The sequence below is a fragment of the Gossypium hirsutum genome, chromosome A03, assembly GCF_007990345.1.
Source record: "Gossypium hirsutum isolate 1008001.06 chromosome A03, Gossypium_hirsutum_v2.1, whole genome shotgun sequence".
In the NCBI taxonomy this organism is placed as follows: Eukaryota; Viridiplantae; Streptophyta; class Magnoliopsida; order Malvales; family Malvaceae; genus Gossypium; species Gossypium hirsutum.
In genome coordinates this window covers 72,808,235-72,814,234 of record NC_053426.1, presented here as the reverse complement: position 1 = coordinate 72,814,234, position 6,000 = coordinate 72,808,235, and the positions used below count along the sequence as shown (strand labels likewise).

Here is a 6,000-nt window from a genome sequence, read left to right as displayed (position 1 = left end):
CAAAATTGATCTAAAAAACTATAAGTACCAGACTACGGGCTAGTTTGGCAATGCTTTTAAAAAGTGTTGTGGAAAAGTGCTTTTGAAAAGTTTGGTTTAAATTTTGAAGATTTAGCATTGCTGTCAAAAAGTGCTTTTGAGAAATAAAATGTCCATTTTAGACATATTATTATCAAGTAACAAATATGCATTTAAATAATATTTAAATTAGTTATTGCTATTATATTTTAGTAAAAATATAAAAAACTTATTATAACTTGTTGTTAATATTTTAATATATGAAATATAAATTTTAAATATTTTTAAGCAATAAATATTAATTATTTATAAAATTTAATTAGAATATATAAACTATATTTTAAATATTTAAATATAACCATTAAATATTTGTAACTAGTATTTTAAAAAATATTTTTTTTATTTTAACACATTTGTAATTAAGCACCAAGAAACAAAAAGAAAAAATACTATGTTATTAGAGGGATGAAAAAGTAATTAAACACTAAAAATGCTTTTGGATTTTTTTTAAACACTGCAAACCAAAATCAAAAGGATATGACACTATCAAATGTAGTCTTATTTTTTCTTGGCAGCAGATTTAGAGACCTTAGCATCAATTGGATCGTTCTGCTCACCGCTCTTGATGACACCAATAGCCACAGTCTAAGGCATGTCCCTGACAACAAATCGTCCAAGGGGTGGGTATTAAGAGAAAGTCTCCATAACCATAGGCTCGGTGGGAACCATCTTTATCATCCCTGCATCACCATTCTTCAAGAACTTGGGCTCCTTCTCGAGCTCCTTCCAAATCGCCTGTCGATCTTGGTCAGCAATTCAGAAAATTTCACAGCAATGTGGGAGGTATGGCAGTCAAGGACTGGGGCATATCTGTTTCCAATCTGCCTTGGGTGGTTCATGATGATGACCTGAGAGGTGAAGCTGGCAGCCTCCTTTGCAGGATCATCCTTGGAGTTTGAAGCAACGAAACCATGCTTGAGATCCTTAACAGCAACGTTTTAGACGTTTAATTCAACATTGTCACCAGGAGAGCCTCAGAGAGGGCTTCATGGTGCATCTCAACAGACTTCACTTCAATGGTCAGACTAGAGGGGGAAAAGGTCACTACCATACCAGGCTTAAGGACACCAGTCTCAACACGACCAACAGGGACAGTTCCAAAGCCACCAATCTTGTAGACATCCTGAAGTGGAAGCCAGAGTGGCTTGTCTAAAGGCCTCTTGGGCCCATTTATCTGGTCAAAAGCCTTAAGGAGAGCTGGACCCTTGTACTAGTCAAGGTTGGTAGACCTCTTAATCATGTTATCACCCTCAAATCCAGAGATTGGGACAAATGGGATTTTGTAAGGGTTGGAACCAACTTTCTTAAGAGACGAGGAGACTTCCTTCACAAGTTCATCATACCTTGCCTTGGAGTATTTTGGAGTTGTTGCATCCATCTGTACAAGATGATAATTGAAATCAGTTAGTCAGAAAATCAATTTCAGATCACCAAAATTATTGATAAAAAGAACATCAATACAATCTAACAACAAACTCCAACACGTTCTAAACCTTTCCTTGTTGCAGCGGCAAATCATCTGCTTGACACCAAGGGTAAACGCAAGCAAAACATGCTCACGTGTCTGACCATCCTTTGAGATACCAGCTTCGAAACCACCAGTGGTTGAGTTGATAATGAGAATAGTGCAGTCAGCCTGTGAGGTACCAGTAATCATGTTCTTGATGAAGTCACGGTGTCCAGGGGCACCAATGACAGTGCAGTAGTATTTGGTAGTCTTAAACTTTCAGGGGGCAATATCGATGGTAATGCCACGTTCATGCTCGGCCTTAAGCTTTTCAAGCACCCATGCATACTTAAATGACCTTTTGTTCATCTCAGTAGCCTCCTTCTCGAACCTCTCAATCACACACTTATCAATACCACCAAGCTTGTAGATCAAATGTCCAGTGGTTCGTTGCTTCAATTCACTTCCGTTACTGAATAATTATACTGAATAATATAATTGTTATGAGTATTTCATAAACTGTGTTTTGGTTAAAGTCTGTTATAAGTTTGTTAGCCTTGACAGTTAGTTGTTAAGAAATCGTTATAGGCTGCTGCATGTATTAAATATGTCTGTAATCCTTAAACTCAAAAATGTGAAAGAAATCTCTTTGTTAAGTTCTTTCAATACTTCAACATGGTATCAAGAGCCAAGTGGTTTCTGGTGTAATTTTTTTTTCTTCTCTTCATGGCTACTGATCCTGTACCTGGGGTTGATACCTCTTGTCATTCTGTTCATTCTAGGCCGACTATTCATTCTCAAGGTTCTGGTAGTACTCCATCACACACGATCTCTTTCTCCAAGCATGACACCATTAAGCTTACTGAAGCTAATTTTCTTCTCTGGAAGCATCAACTCTTACTCATTCTTGAAGGCTACGATCTTTAAGGTTTTGTACAAGGTACTATCCCGATTCCCTCTCCTCTTATTACTGGAACCAATGGCCACTTAGTTGATAATCCGCTATTTCTTGCTCATAAGAAACAAGACAAATTCCTAACTTCTTGGCTGCTTTCCACAGTTTTCGATGATGTTCTGGTTTATCTTACAACAGCCAAAACTAGTTTTGATATTTGGTCGACTATTGAAAAACATTTTGGCCTTAAGTCTAATATCAAAGTTTCAAGAATGCGCCATGACTTGTATTCTCTCAAGAAAGCAAACCTCACAGTTAAAGAATATTTGTCGAAGGTAAAACGACTGAGTGATAATCTTGTTACTGCTGGGAGTACAGTTACTGAATAAGAACAGATCAGCATTATCTTGGCTGGTTTGTCGATGGAGTTTGAGTCTATTCATGTGATTACTTCAGCCACTCCCATGTCTCTAGATTTGTTAACTGAAATGCTCCTTGACTGTGAAGCCCGACAGTTGGAGTTGTTAACTGAGGTTCCTATGCAGGCTAATGTGACTTCCTAGTCCAAGAATCCTACTCCCTTGAAACACACTGATGATTCTAGTGGTTATTCTCAAGATTTTAGACAAGGCTCCAAAGGGCGTGGTCGAGGTTGGTCTCGTGGTTGATATCGTGGCAATGGTCGAGGGTGGTCACGTTCCAAACCCCAGTGTCAACTATGTGGCAGACTTGGCCATGTGGTCCAATTTTGCTATCACTGGTTTGATGAAAACTTCTTTAGCGTAGACTCTACTGACTCAAAAACTGTCAACTATCATCATTATGAACAGCAGTCTTCCTCTCATTGTTGCAGCTCCCATCCACAGTCTTCTTCTTCTTCTAGTTCCCAATCTTCTCCACTTCCTTCTTCAGGTTCCTCAGTCCAGGCTTGGTATCCTGATTCTAGAGCCACGAATCACATCACTCCTGATATGAACAATCTCTCAACTGCCTCTCCTTACATAGTTATGTATCGAGTTTCTATGGGAAATGGTGCGTCTGTTCCTATTGCCTATATTGGCACTTCTTCTATGATGTTTGGCTCATGACTTCTACATCTTAAGAATATACTCCATGTACCTACGGTTTGCAAGAATCTATTGTCTATTGGTCAATTTGCTAAGGACAATTCAGTTTATTTTGAGTTTCATCCCTATATGTGTTTTGTGAAGGATATATAGACAGGGACGATTCTTCTCGTGGGCCACATGCATAAAGGTCTCTACCAATTTGATGTGTCTCCAGCTGGTTCCTTCAAGCATGCTGCTGGTTCGCAGGTCGACCCACCCTCTGTGTGCCATGCTCAGCTCTCGTTAGACCCCTTGCTATGGCATAATAGGCTCGGTCATCCGTGCAACAACATTCTTGCTCAAGTCTTGCAAAGTTGTAATGTTTCTTTCAAGCATAATTGCTTGCCTACTATTTGTTCAGCTTGTCGGTTAGGCAAGTCTCATAAACTCCCTTTTAGTGCCTCAAAAACAGTGTATTCTCTGCCATTTGAACTTGTTGTATCGGATGTTTGGGGACCAGCCCATGTTAAGTCAAATGGATTCTCTTACTATGTATCCTTTGTAGATATGCATAGCAGATATACTTGGCTATATTTTATCAAGGCCAAATCCAAAGTGCTGAGCTGTTTTCTTAATTTTCAACAAATGGTTCGAGTTCAATTCAGATTTTCTATAAAAATGCTACAGACAGATTGGGGGGTGAATATCGCTCACTGTCCTCTGAACTGTTCAAACTTGGTGTTCAACATCGAATAACATGTCCTCATACCTCGGAACAAAATGGTGTGGCTGAAAGAAGACACCGACAAGTTGTTGACATAGGGTTAACCCTCCTCGCTCAGGTATCTATGTCTGTTGAATTCTGGTCTGATGCATTCTCCCATGCTATCCATGTGGTCAACAGGCCCCTACATATGTTCTTCATGGTGTTAGTCCGTATGAGATGTTGTATAAAGTTCGACCTGACTACTCTCATTTGCGAGTTTTTGGATGTGCCTATTTTCCATCCTTACGGCCATATAATCAACACAAGCTTCAGTTTAGATCAAGATGTTGTACTTTTCTTGGTTTTGGATCGAATCACAAAGGCTACAAATGCCTCGATGATGCTGGTCGTGTTTTTCTGTCTCGGCATGTTATCTTTGATGAGACCAAGTTTCCATTTTAGCAAAGCCGTTCTTCCAGAACCCTAGTTGGCCTCATAGGACAAACTCATCAGCAGTCTCACGTTCCTATTGTTGCAGCACCAGCTCCTATGATTTCCTCCTCTAGTCTCTCAGTCTGCCCGACCAGCTGCTCTTCTATGGCTCATTCTCGACTGGAACACTCTACAGGGAATCCGTCTGTTGGTGGTATGTCTTCCTCCTCTCACTCCTTTGAAGCATCTCAATCGGATCACTCTACAAGGAATTCTCCTGAAGCATCTGATGAACCCTGTGTGCCTCTTTCTCCTCCCATCTGGACTACTGTGAACACTCATCCTATGCTGACCAGATCGAAATGTGGTATCTCTAAACCAAAACTCTTCTTGTCTGTTGTCACTGAGAAGGAACCGGTCTCCATACAAGAAGCTTTTTAGAGTCCACAATGGATAGCTGCTGCCCAAGTTGAGTATCAAGCCTTGCTTTCCAATCACACCTGGGATCTTATGCCCTTACCTGCTGGAAGGAGGGCCGTAGGGTGTAAATGGATATTCAAGATTAAAAGGAGTGCTGATGGCTCGGTAGCAAGATATAAGGGTCGTTTAGTGGTGAAAGGCTATCTTCAAGAAGCTGGCATCGATTTTCATGAGACTTTTAGCCTGTGGTGAAGCCGACAACAATTAGGGTGGTCTTGGCAATAGCAGTATCCTTGGGGTGCTCTCTGAGGCAGGTAGATGTCAATAACGCCTTCTTAAATGGCGATTTGAGTGAGGAAATATACATGGTGCAACCACCAGGTTTTGACCAATAAGGAAGTAATGGCCAGCAGCTTGTATGCAGGTTAAGGAAGGCTTTGTATGGCCTAAAACAAGCCCCTCGAGCTTGGTTTCACAAAATACGGGAGTTTCTTCTCACTAGTAAGTTTGAAACATCAAAGGCAGACAATTCTCTTTTAATACAAAGGTCTGGGAATCAGTTGTTGTACGTTCTAGTGTATGTAGAAGACATCATAGTTACTAGTTCTGATTCGAGTGCTATAAACCAGTTTGTTAAAATCCTTCATCATCAGTTCTCTCTAAAGGATTTGGGGAAGTTGAATTATATTTTGGGCATCGAGGTCACCTACACCACAGATGGTCTGGTCCTCAATCAAAAAAAGTATATCCTAGATCTGCTCAAGAAGGCACCCATGGATAAGTCAAACAGCTCTCCCACACGAATGGTATCTACCTATCGATTATCAGCTCATGAGGGAAGTTTGGTTGACGATGAAAGTTTCTTTCGAAGTATAGTGGGGGCTCTCCAATATGTTGTGATCACCAGACCAGACATTGCGTTTTCAGTCAACAAAGTCTGTCAGTTCATGCACAGACCTTTAGATACGCACTT

The 6,000-nt window shown here is 40.3% G+C and overlaps 1 pseudogene; it reads right to left on the bottom strand.

Moving 5' to 3' along the window:
- Positions 1 to 576: 576 nt before the first annotated feature.
- On the bottom strand, positions 577 to 2,202 carry LOC107888049 (elongation factor 1-alpha-like; annotated as a pseudogene).
- Between the last annotated feature and the right edge of the window lie 3,798 nt (positions 2,203 to 6,000).